The 14511-nt window shown below is 27.6% G+C and overlaps 1 long non-coding RNA gene across 1 annotated transcript; it reads right to left on the bottom strand.

The window, feature by feature from the left end:
• Positions 1-12643: 12643 nt before the first annotated feature.
• Positions 12644-13559, bottom strand: LOC126838958 (uncharacterized). The gene is made up of 3 exons (XR_007685757.1): positions 13435-13559; positions 12929-13119; positions 12644-12836 (listed from the first exon to the last, which is right to left on the bottom strand). It is a non-coding gene; the product is annotated as an uncharacterized LOC126838958 (long non-coding RNA).
• Positions 13560-14511: the final 952 nt, after the last annotated feature.

Raw genomic sequence — 14511 nt, 5'->3', positions numbered from 1 at the left:
ATTTATACTTTAACTTAACTACTTATTTCAATTTTTTTTATTAACTATTATTATATGAACAGCTGTTCTTCAAATTCTAGAGCAACATTAAATAAAAAAACTTAGATAAATAAATTGTAATAAATGTCAAGTTTAAATATAATAATACTTTAAAAAAACTAACTAATTAATGTAAATTTCTGTAATAATAACTATAATAAAATATGTAAAAACTTTAGAAGACGTTCTAGGTAAATATTCTAAAATCAATTTTGAGATCGGTAGGGAAACAAATATCACGGCTAAGATAACAAGTGTTGTTGATAACGAGATGTTGGTCAGATTGCAAATTTGTGTACCAGGGTCCGAGCAACCGTCCTTTGCCGCACGGTAAACAATATTCAAACACAACAGCCAGCATATTAATATTATGATAAAGAGCCCCGAGCCTTTCTTTATAGTTCCTTACTCCTACGGGTGTATTCCTGAGACCCTGGTACCGTGATTCATGATTCCGGCACGGATGCGATCGGCACATGTGGTGCCGTCACAAAGTATTTGTAAACGTTTTGTTTTATATTAAGAGGGCGTCGTGCGCACCGCCCATTTTTAAGGAGTAAAGTATAGGCAATTTTTTACAAAATATTAATTCAAAGGTTACTAACTGTGATGTGTAATTATTGATTCAATAACTAGGACTCTATTTTGGTAGTTAATTTATTTTTTGGACTATCGCAGCATCCTTGAAAACGATTTAAAAAAGGTTTTTTCATCTCTACACGTTTAAGCAGACTGAAAATAACTCGCTTGATTTTGGTTTTAGAGTAAAAGCACTCATAATGAAATTAAAAGAGAACAATATTCCGGAGAGCAAGACTGTGCGTTTTTTTTCATTATTCCAAGTGTAACGCTCAATACAAAGTTTAGAAATAACGACTATTTTAACATTTTTAAATGACTGTAACTTTTCAAAAAATGATTTTTAAACGCACCGTCTTGCCCTCCGGAATATTGTTCTCTTTTAATTTCATTATGAGTGCTTTTACTCTAAAACCGAAATTAAGCGAGTTATTTTCAATTGGCGTAAATTATTTTATCATTTTAACGACAATAGTTAATGGTTTACAGTATAAATTAAATTTTTTCAAATCGTTTTAGTAAATATTTTAACTAAACATGGACGTACGTTCAAATACATAATAAAACTTTCAAAAAACATAATTATAATAATTGATTTAACATTATTATTATAATATGAAACTTAATTAAATATTATATAAACTCCTATAAATATATTCCTTATAGAAACACAGTAAAAATCACAAAATGTATACAAAATATTAGATAATCTTGTACATTAAACATTACAATAATCATTTTAACTAGATAGATAGTCTTCTGGCTCTGTTCCAAAGTATCGATCACCAAAGTTTCCAATTCCAGGCAGATCGTGAAACTTTTCATTTGCTGAAAATGTTGACGGGTCGATAATCAGTTTTGAATAATTTATTTTTTTAACTATTTAATTTTAAAATCACTACACACGTCTATCGGATTATAAACATATAATTTCGATACTAGAACGTTACCCAATCGAATACCTTGTTTGTATTAAGCTTAAAGCTAAATAAATATAAGTTATTTAGTTTTATTTATAAGTCAATAAAAAAAAACCTGTTTTTGAAAACAATTTTACAACATAAAGTCTAAATTGTTAAGAGGTTAGTTTTTTTTTCAAACATAACTTACATAACTCTTTGAGCGAATATATGTATATTATATTTTATTTGGGTGGAACATGCTACCAAAAAAATAGTTTGTAAGAAATTAATTTTCTGAACTGTTGGAAAATATTATGTTTACATTAACATTAAAGTCCACATTGTTACGAGTTAAATTTGATTTTTTCCAAGCATCCAAAACATCAATGAAATATACAAATTAAAGTTATATAGATTATACATTAAAAATTACACCTACAAAAATATCATACTTTAATAACTTAAAATACAAAGAGTTATTTTCTGTTTTAAAATATTAGCCGTATTACTTATGATAACCCTGATAAATACAAAATTAAAACATGCAGCAATGTGTCTCTTAACGTGAAAACTTAATTGTGGTTAAAAATTGATTGAACTTATTGAAGTATCAATCTTAACTGATCCAAACCAAGTTCAACGTAATCGTCTTCTATTACACTTTTGTAGAACAACTTAATTTTTTCACCAACATAAACGTGTTCGTCGTTTGAATATTGTGACTTTTTTTCATCCTGCAAATTATTGTAATGCGCCGAGAAATAATAATAGCTCATATTGGTCGGTTTTATAGTGCAAGCTTTGTACGTGTTGTGCTCCGGAAAAACAATTTTGTCCCTTACAACACTGGAAATGCTTTGAAATATATCTTCGGCTAATGATTTGTGATCTTTGTTGGAAAAATCCGGGTTCGGATAATGATGAATGTGACCAAACACGTTTGCTACGATGTGCAATATCATAATACGGTGTTTCTGATAACGTCTAGGCGTATACGATGAAAGTTTTTCCATGTCGACCAAACCGCGTGTCGTGTGAACCAACATCTGACTGGACTCTTTGATCGCACAATAAAGTTTACCCGAAATTCGTTTTTTCCTCTTCCTTTTGACAACTGTCGACAAAGCCCGACCACGTGTACTTAAGCGTTTTCAACCGTTGAACATACCTGCAACTCAAAAACAACAAGAACCGTTCGACACATTTGTCGTAGTTGTCCGGGCGGATGTGGTTTTCTATTAGACCATCGATGCTAGTTCTGCCATCTACAGGGTCGTTGATTTGTATGGCCTTCATCTCTTTCCAGCCCGGCTTCGTGCGGATACTGTTTTAAAATAGCAACTCCGTTCATATCCACAGGGTCATCGCCGTTTTCGATTTGGGGTACCTCGTTTAAGTTGTCCAAACCGAGTCTTCGGTAATCGTCTCTGATTATGTCGTTATAAAACGACTCGAGCTTTTTACTTGTTGAAAAATAAAATTCATAGTCGGAAAAAGATAACGTCTTATTCTTTAGCTTGTTGTTGTACCAACACGACAAGTAACCAAAACTCATATGGGTTCTGCGTACGATGCAATTTTTATTTATATTGTTCACCTCGCAATTCGCAAGTACAACAGAAATTGATTTGAATATTTCTTCGGTCAGTCTTTCGTCGACAATATTATTACTGTCGTTTTTGAATTCAGGGTTTGGATACGAATCGATGAAATCACGCACCGTCCAATCAAAGTGCATTGTCGTTTTACGACTTTTGTGGCAGTAATAAAGTTTGCTCAAGTTCTTGTAAATAAATAGTTTCTCCATGTCGGCCAAACCGGTAGTCATGTGCACCAACATCGGCCTGGACTCTTTGATAACACTGTAAAGTTTACTCACGCAAAATGCAAAATCCACATAGGTTTCTTTGGCTTTTTTATTTTGACAGCTTTTCATAAAGCCCGACCAAGTAGTTCGAATCGCTTTCAACCGTTGCATATATCTGCAGCTTAAAAACAAGCTAAAGTGTTCAACGGCCTCGAGGTAGTTGTCTTCGCGGATAGGATTTTTCGTCAGAACCTTTGTATCCATTTTCCCATATTTATGGTGCTTAATCTCCAAGTTAATGATTTCACACCAGCCAGGATATAAGCGAATCCTATTCAAAACATCAACGTATACCTCATTTACATGATAGAGCATCGTTTCACACGCCATATAGTTATGAAAGAGGATAAAAGTTAGTAAAATCACAAAACTAAATTTGTAATACATTTTTACACCTGGCATGATGATAATATGGAACAATGCACAGCAAATCAGTATCTACGACAAAAAAACAACATAACAACCTAAACGAAGTACAATCTAAAAAAATACCCACCATATGGTAGAAGCACATGTCTCTGTACAAGACAACTTGAACGTATATAAGATACAACAACTTTTACATACTAATACAGCTATTATTGTAACTATTTTTTTTTTTTTACTTGTAAAGCAAAAATATAATACAATTTATCTAAACCACTGAATCGATTTATTCATGTAGTAACTCGATAAGTCAGAAATCGTAACTGAAATATTCTTTAATTGGTTCAAATACTAAAAAAAATAGATACTAAATAAATTCATTGAACACCTTCAGCGTAATGGGCAACATAGATACCTTTTAGAAGAAGAACTATCAGTTTTAATTGAACAGTTACACCTTACAGGAGAAGAGAAGACAAAGGCCGATGATTTAACTATAGACATGGAAAAGGTGATATTAAATTTAGGCCGAAGAACGCGCTACTAAACGGACTACCTACATAAAAATAATCACATTTTAATGCCACAAAATTAATTATTACTCTACTAAAAGTAACATGTTAATGATGATGAAGTGACTATAATCTTAGGTAAAACAACACGTGAAATTAAGCCTGTCGTGGGTTTGGTTGGAAATGTCAAATCATAATAATTATGCAAATATTTTATAGACCTTACTGACCGGTAGCATTTTTTTTTTATACACTTTCATGTATAAATTATTATAAAATGTATAATAAATTACTAATTTAATAATAATTATAATTAAATTAATAACTTTTTTTCATTCATACAGTACGCGAGGAGTAAGCGATAAATGACAAAAACCCGCATGTAGTGTAGAGTTACACTTATTTTGTACTTTTAAGAGTAAAAATTAACTCTGTGCTACTAAAATATAATTATTTTTTAATTAATTATCCTTCTTACAATATAAATTACCGTAAAAGTGGTGAACGGGACACAAATCCCATTACCGTTTGCGGTTACATTGCACAGATATCTTAGGTATATTTATCCTTTTTGCTTACACTATAGGGCAATGGTCTAAACGAAGCACAAAAAGAAGAGTTCATTAGATTGTATAGGTCTATAAATACTGTTACCCGTCGCATTGATCCTTTGAAAATTCAAAACATTCTGAACAAGTTCCATATGGCTATTGAGCCGCTTGAACAGTCAATGCTATTTAAATCTGACCGTAAGACAATAATATAAAATATATATATTCACATTAGATAGGTACATTCTAGTTTTGTAAATAATATATAATTGAAACTTAAAACAGGACTCTTTGCTAAAGTGTTGATGGAGTTGCGTATGGCATTCTGGAGTTGGTCTATATTTTTTAAACAAATTGAGGATTTAAGTTTACAATAATTTTGGTAAGTACTTTTACCGGTCAGCTGTGATGGTAAAAATGAAACGTACTTTTTTTTTTTTGACGGCTGTCCTTTGAAAACAAATCGTTTTTATTACTCATTTATGTGGCACCCAAGTAGTAGTATTCGTATACGAGTATTCGTCAATAGGAGGAAAAATAATGTTTAAGTATTTATATTTTATTTTATAAGAAGATGCGCCCCAAATATATTTTGCCTTTTGGTTTAAAATGTCAATCCCTGCATTATGTGCTAACTTTTGATATTATAAATATTCATTGGTAGCCATACTTATTGCACCTAGTCATTGTCTGTAATAGTTGGCTACGAGTTTTTTAAATTTAAAATTCACCATTTATTTTATGGATTATTAAAAACAGTAGTTGTGAAAAAAAAATGAAACATCTGTACGCACGAATCGTTTGCAAATAGTATATCTGGTTCGAAAAACTGACAACTTATGGTTTATACACACACAAAGAAATAAGTTGAGAAGTTCCATCGTCAACGTATTTTTCTGATAAAAATTCAGTACTTGAGTTGGCTTGAGGAATAAATTCACCGTTGGTAGAAAAAAAAAAATATATAAAAAATATATATATACTAAAACATTTAAATATATGTGCAAAAGAGTCGAAGTTGTATGTCTTTCGAAAATATTGTGGGCTTGTGTCAACAATTGCACGCACAAAAAATAGAAAAACAAAATTTGATGGCGACGGTTTTATAAAATGAAAATTCTATAAGTTATTCATTTTAAATACCTAAGTAACAGAAATTTTAGCACAAAAAAATTTGTACCGTCAAATTCATCAAATTACGTCTATTTATTACCATCACAAAATGTCGCATCCAAAAAACAGTTACGAAGGATCATTCATTCTCCCTTAAAAATGGACAATAACCAAAACAGTGACTAATGTTTTCTAACTTGTCACTTTTTATAATGTAAAAATAATATTTAAACAGTAATTCCTTATCAGGTTAGATCAGGTACTTGAAGAAACCCAAAAACTCTTCCTGGGCTCACTCGCTTAAAAACTAAAATTATTATTTTTATTACTAAAATTATTATTTCAAAAAAGTCCAACTCGATATCAATTCCGTAATATTCGACGTTGTCGAAATTGATTAAAACTTCTTTTTTCTTAAATATTGCCCATAAAAAAACTCCTTAAAAACAGACCGCATTCAATTCTCTTAATATTTGATTCCAAAGAAATCATACGTGAATCAGAAATATATTCTCGCGTTACAGTTGAATATCGCCAAGTTGTTACAAGAAATATATTATATTACATCTAAAGTTTGTAAAAAAGAGTTTGAAAATTGGTATTGATTTAATGTCTGTTTAAAAGCATGTTCAATTTATTTGCTATGGAAAATACTTAGTTGTTTTTTTTTTTTTTTGAATCACTTGGTAACTAAAACATTTTCTCCGTCATTAAAAATGTTTAATTATTATTATTTTTAAAGGTAGCTAAGGAGTTACTATTTAAAATGTACTAACGTTTTGAATAACTAAGTTATTCAGAAAATAGTTTAGGAAAAATTAAAATGATTAAAACTGTAACAACTAACTCCACTACATGTTATATCTACCCATCAATCCGTACATTTTGCGACAACGCTAGGCAGAGTGGGAGGATTCAAATTTTTAGCTGGTTGATAATTTCAAAAAACAAAAACTTATGAGTTATGTTAAGCATGATGTAAATTATGTACTTAACAATGCTGTATACCTTATGGAACTTGTCCCTTTTTAAATAACTACAAAAATTATAATTATTTTTCTATTTTCTTGGAAAAAAAAAAAAAAAAGATTACATAAAATGTAACTAACAAGTGTTTATTTGAAAAGAAACAGCGATTTTGGAGTTATAAAAGTCGTTATGATGTATTGTATTTTGAAACCTTTTTTTTTAATAACATTTTAAGAGATTTTTAAAAAAAAAATTACATCATTATTACTTATTAGACATATTGTTATATTATTCAGACATGTCATTTTCGTCTTGCTCATCTCCAGATTCTATAGGATCCACTGGGTTTCCATCTAAGTCCTTTCTTTTCGTTGCGGCTTTCCTTTCTTTAGCAAATTTTTCAACGTCCTTTCCTAATATTTGGCAATGTATTTTAAAAAGTTCACTAAATAAATATGAATGTATGTAAACTAAAACAAAACAAAAACAACAATTTTGAATTTCAATATAAATAATTTATGTTACCATATACAGTGTTGTCGAAAAAATAATTTATTTTAGCTTCGTTGTGCAGCTGGAAAAATACTATTGTTTCTATAATGATTTCTTTTTATTTGTCTAAATTTGTGTCCGAACTAAGGAATAGTAATTTTTTTTAATTTTTTTAGTGTATTTTCGTGTCTTGCCGTATTTAATAGTATATTACATTATAATAAAATATGGTATTTAATTTTTAGTCACTTTATACAATATCTTCCAGACGGTAATTGTTGGACACGTTTTAAGGCGCATACACTGGTTTTGATAATATCAAATAATTAATAAGTTTTGTTGTAAAAAAAAGCATAAAAGATACATATTTAAATTTGTATAAATGCAAATGAAAATAATTTTCTAAGCACCAACTGCTTTACAGTTTCGCATCGAAGATAATAAAAAAATTAGTAAATAATATGTACAAGTGTAGTTTATATTTACAAATACAATCAGGCCTTGTTGGTAGTGTGATATCTATGTACGCTTTTATGAAATCCCAATCTTGTTGAGTGTCACCCATGTACATTTTATAGTCAGACTCTGTAATATTATCATTTATAAAACCGTATTTGTGCGAGCTGAGCCATTTTTGACAATTCGCGAACGCCTCTGCTATAATCTGAAAATTACAAGTCGATACAAAGTTTAGTTCCATAAAAAATGAGGAATGGAGGAATGTAAATTTTTAATTTGATTAGTAAAAAAAAATAATAAAATATTTATCACTCGGTTTCCCAATATATAAATTAACCTAAAAATGGTTGTTATTTTTTTTTTTTAATGAATTAGAAAATATTCTAATTGTTATAGTAAAAATGTCCAGATCATGTCGCATTAATTATTATAAGCTTTGCAGTTGTATTACCCAAACTAAAAAATAAAAATAAATTTTAAATAAGCTGTTGAAAAAAAAACTATTGTTATTATAAGCTATAATGTTTTAGCTACCAAATCAATAAATAATACATAAATTAATCTGGACATTACTTGTAAAGAGTGATAAAACTTAATATTTAGTAATTTACAAAGTAGTAAAATTTTGCAATAATTGCGCTAAAAAATGTTTTAACACTTAATATGTTAAATGAATTTAACTCGAATGATTAAGTTACGATTCTAACTTTAATCTAATAATAGAATATAAAAACCATTTTTTAACAGTATTGAAAAAATTATTTTGATTAAAAGTATTTATGTCAAGAATTTTATTTGTAGTAGTTTCCTAGATGAGAATGTCTATTGTCTATTTAGGAAAACTTTTCCCAATATAATATTATAAATGATTCAGAACAATATTGACAAAAATCTAATAATTTAAAAATAATAGTATAAATTACCGTATCATTCTTCTGTTCGGCTTCAGTTTTCATTTCGAGGTCAACTGAATCTGAAGCTTTACGCTTAAGGTTTTTATCCATACAGCTAACCGCAAGGATAAAAAATAGAAACGAAAGAGAGAACTTCAAAAACATTTTGTTAGTCAATAGTATAATACTGAAGTTAAGCTGTGAGTTTGAACAAAACGAATGAATTTTACCGTCTCTGTTTTATAAAGAATTGAAAAAGAAATATTCGTGTAAGCTATTGATTTTTTAGATGTTGCATTATTATTTAAAATTGCACATTTGCCAAAATATGTAAATAAGTACACAAGTACATATATGTTGTATGAAAACCGTACAAACACATTGCGGCTTGTACGAAGAGGTGAACTTAAACCCTGTCGTAAAAAGTGAACTCGAATTCAAATTCAATTCTTTTAACATACATATACAATTTTATTAATAAAATAACATATAGCGAGCTGCCCATTAATTTGGAGTTGCCAATACAACACAGCATACTACTCAAATTGAAAGGCATATTTTTTCTGGGGTTTGTTAATATTATTTAAAAATTCTTAAACGTATTACTTAATATAAAGTCAAAGCTAGACTAACTTAAAGTCTCTCGTAAAAAGTTGAAATACATTACCAAATGGGGTTGTGATAGAAAGAAAAAGAAATAAAAAGGAATGAAAGACCTAAAGGGGGGTGTGTAGTACCTAAGTTATGTATTTCAATGATGGTTAATTGAGTATATTTCTATAACTTTAACTGTAACTATAACGTACATATTATTATTACAATTGTTCGTTCACTTGTATCAAAGAGTGATAAAACCTAATATTTAGTAATTTACAAAGCTGTAAAATTTTACAATATTTTGGCTAAAAAAAGTTTTGACTGATTTATAATCAACGCACAGTCTAAACTATGATAGCTAGCCACTTGAAATTTTCAGAGTATGTTTGTACATATAGGCGTGCAACAGGAAAGGATTTTGAATAATTTTTATTTTAAGGGGTTGAAATGGGCAAAAAACAAAATTTAAGTAGCTGAATGGCCATTATGGCAAACTTACTCCCGGACAACGCCGGGTCGGGACAGCTTGTCTAATACAAGAAAATAAAAACCATTTTTTAACAAACAATAATCAAAAAATTATTTTGATTACAAATATTTATGACAAGAATTTTATTTGTAGTAGTTTCCTAGATAAGAATGTCCATTTAGGAAATCAATATATAATTGTAACAATATCACATAACTTTGGTTAACAGTTATATTATTCCATTTTTTGGGGGGCCATTGAGGCCATTAGAATTAGAACGGGGTGAAGTTAAACTAATTGTCAACAAGGACACAAAAACACAGTTCGAGGGAATCAAATGAAAAGGCTACAGGAATTTTTAACTTTCACGACACTATAAATCTACACAAAAATAATAACAATTCAGTGTATCTAAATTCAAAAATTACAAACTGATTATATAAAAAAATAGAATTATAATAAAATATATAAAAATAAAAGAATATAACTAAATCGTTTTTCATAGTACTATATTTTAGGTTTTTTTTATTTTAAAATAACATTTACAATCTGTACATACAAAATATACAATAAGATAATATGCTAACAATGTAATAAATAACTTGTAGACTATGAGTAGGGAAGCTATCCAGTGATAGGACCCTAATATTTTAGTTATGTAGAATTATGTAGAATATGATATTATGGACATTTTTATCGTTTACGATGATGTACCGGGTGATTGGTTAACTATGGACCACTCAATATCTTAGAAGATATAAGACTTTTTTAATTATTTTTTTTTTGTACTATTATAGTTATTAGGTGGAACAAATTTAATGTATTTTTCAAAATTTTAACACCATCTCTTTGCGTTAAAACCATATCAACTTTAGATTTTTAAACGGTAACCCCCAATTTTTTTTTGATGATCGTGTTTATTTTTTTTAAATTTAATTATAGGCGTAAAAACTAGCTAACTCAGACAAGTACTTTTAAAGTTATAGCTTAGTACTACAATATTATAATATTAGCTTATATGAGATGCTTTTATAAGTTTTACAGCTAAAGAAAAAAATCGTTTATCGCCGGATCTCACGTTTCACAAAATAAGATTGATTAACGATAGGGTTGTAGATTAAAGGTAATAGTTGACGGTCGTCGGTCACAATGAATTAATAATAAATCTATAATAATATTATATGGGTAATGTCTTCTTATCTGTTTTTTCTGTAGTGTTCCTAGCGGTGCGGTGTACCTGTACGTATTGAATATTAGGCATTAGCTGCTGTTAACAAACAATATTATGAGCCCTAGTATTTACTAGGGCTCATAATTTCAACCATAGGTTACCGTAGTCTAATTACGGTCTTATATAGAGTATATACCGTGGTTCTACCAAAACGATTCGTTACTAGTGTAGATTAATATCAACACAGAACAAATTATTATAAAAATACGACTACTTGAAAACTAATCAAAAAGTTCATTATTCTAATTTTTCAATTATTATGGTTATTTAGCGTCTTGGTTTTTACTTTAAATATTTAGCGTCTTGGTCTTAATAAGTGTTACTTGTACTGGTGTCTTAACTAGTCAAATTATTAATTCTATTAGTGAAAATATTTTTAAAAAAACTTTAATAAATAACATTCAATTTTTTGTTTTTTTAGTATAATATTGTATTACATACAGTTAATAGATAATATGTACAGAAACTATTTTAGCATTTGTTCGAACTGGTTAATGATAGGTACATAAGATGTCAAACAACATCTTTATAAGGCATCTATTGTGTTTATTAAAATGTTTAGATAACAAAGGATTCCATAAGTCATACGTTCATCCAATACTTGTGCACTAAAATAAATTTTCATTTTTATAATTTAAAGATGTAACGCGTCAATTTTAACTATTTCTAGTTCAGTATTTTTAATTATTAAAAGCTGTATTTATTTATTAACTCTTTATTATATTACCACCTTAATCCTATACTGTACATATTTCATAGTATTGACTATTCTTACTTATTTTAATGTGTTCATATGAACAGTAAAAGTATGTTTTTTATTTAATAAATTATTGTTTTTTTTGTTGTACGAGGTATAAACAAAAATTTAAAGTGACAATGAAAAAGTAAAATTTTTTTTGTCTTTGTAAGGCTTTTTAAACAGTCATAAGCTTAAAATTCAATAATAATATTACTAACAAACATTTTAATACTATATTATGTTATGTTTATTATGATAGTAGTAAAATAAAAAAACAAGTAACAAGATAAATAATACGCTTATAAGATACGAATAAACATTTTTATTTGCTAAATCATATTGAAAAACTAAGACTAAAAAAAATTAACAAATCTATAATTAACTTGTAAATAATAGAGGTACAACATATTGCTGTATACAGTGATGTATTTATAGGAAGTTACCTAGGACGGTAAAGTTTGCTTGATGATTTCCCACTAGAAGAAATCCATCTCCATTTACATATTTAAGTTAAAAAATATTTATAAGTATATTCATTCAATTTACTTTTTTACACTTAATCCAATAGTTAACATTTTTTTCTTCTTCTATTTTGTGTTTTATAATTTTATTTACTTTATTACTTAAAGAAACTTAATCGTAAACCACTAGAAAGTTGTCAATAAATTCTGTAATAGCTAATGCCAAAACTATGCCATCATGAAAATAATTTCAAGATTTGGATTAAGACAATAACATATTTTAGAAATATTAACATTCTCAGCAGCATTTTAGATTAAATTAATATTAAATAAAGAATTCATCATTAATAATTAATAAATAATGTATAATAATTATAGATATGTTAAGTATATGTGTGTTTAAATACTTAGAGTTTAAAAACTTTATGTAACTTTTAAAATGATAAAGTACTTTTAAATTATTTTATTGAATTACATTTTTAGCTGAATAACTAAATATATATAGTTGTCTAATATTTGATTTGAACTTGTGAATCCATCTTATTCTTCTTACTGACTTAATGGAAAACCGTTATCTGCAATAGTGTGCCACAGTAACTAAAAAATAATAATAATAATAATAAATTGTTAGAGATGAATTCATAGAAATTAACTAAATTATTGCAAACTGATGATCTTATATATTTTACCTTAAAATAAAACACCTATAAATTTACTGAAAATTGAATACCACAACATTCGACAATGTATTGATGGAATTGGTTTAGACTGATTGACTACAATAATATAATTCACCAAATTTAACGTTGGTAGTAGTGTAGTTGTAGACAATAACAAATATCAATTTAAGTTGAGATAGCCTATATTAATATTGAACATACTGAAACATATAATTTAAAAAATTAAATAAGTTTCTTAGATACTTAAATAATTATATGGTTAAGCAACAAATATCAGTATACACATATATTTTTTATAATTATACAAGTATGATATTTTTTAAGTTAAACGTTAATTTTTAAGTAACGCATTTTAATTAAACATATTAAGTATGATGAACATAAGTAATCCAAAAAAACTTATTATGTAAAAACATTTTATATGTTCATGAATAATAAAAAACGATTAATTATATTTTTCTAATAAAAAAATGTACTTATACAATACACCTATATTAATATATACATTATCTTACCTATTATTGATTCAGTAAATGATGATTGAAGATTCAATTTTTTCATAAAAATTTTTATATTTTTTCTTTGTATTCAGATACCAATATGGTTAAACACAAAACTACACATTTATAAGTTTCTCAGAACAAAGACATAATACTGTAAAAATAAAAGTTTTAATTAAAATATCATCAAGCATAATACAAATTACTCTATTTATTTTAAATAACATATTATTATTATAAGTACCTTTAATTTTGATATTTGATGTGCATACATTTTATAAGTAAGGTTTTAGGTTTTATAGACTTGTCACTTGAGCAAAACTCCATCTTGGTATTCACATTGATTATGGATATTTAATACCAATGTTATTATTCTAAACACAATAAATGTTGACAAGTTCATAGAACTAGTAAGTTATGATACTATATTATTATAATATACTATGAAATTAAGACGTACAAATCGCATGAATAAACAAAATGTGTCAATTAACCAAAACAAATAATTGCTAAATGCTGGAAAAATATACACAAGGTATTGATAACAAATTAAACATACCTACTATTTTACAAAATAAATGTAAAAGTGTGTAGTGGTGGTATATTTGTCAGTCGATATAGCGGTTATCATTATTATTTACTATCGGTGAATTATTTACCTAAAGTAAATAGTGTTTGGTACGGTTATGATTTTTAAACGCTACTATAGATATTGTCAAAGTTAATTGCCAATAAATAATAACAGAGAGCAGTCAAGTGTCACCTTAATATGTTAGCGTCTCCAAGATATTTAATTTATTTTTTACACTCCCTTTAATTTTAAAACTCTGTAGCTCGTTAACTACTCAATTGATTTACCTAGTTTTTACACCTAAAATTAAATTTAAAAAAAATAAACACGATCATCAAAAAAAAATTGGGGGTTACCATTTAAAAATCTAAAGTTGATATGGTTTTAACGCATAAGGGATGGTGTTAAAATTTTGAAAAATACATTAAATTTGTCCCACCTTATAACTATAATAGTACAAAAAAAAATAAAAAAAGTCTAATATCTTCTAAGATATTGAGTGGTCCATAGTTAAGCAATCA

This window comes from Adelges cooleyi, unplaced genomic scaffold (genome assembly GCF_023614345.1).
Source record: "Adelges cooleyi isolate 19-005CV unplaced genomic scaffold, UGA_ACOO_1.1 ACOO_flye_CR_arks_rails_tigmint_CR_PRNA_30, whole genome shotgun sequence".
In the NCBI taxonomy this organism is placed as follows: Eukaryota; Metazoa; Arthropoda; class Insecta; order Hemiptera; family Adelgidae; genus Adelges; species Adelges cooleyi.
Note: the sequence above shows the minus strand (reverse complement) of the source record. Positions and strands in the feature narration are given on the sequence as shown.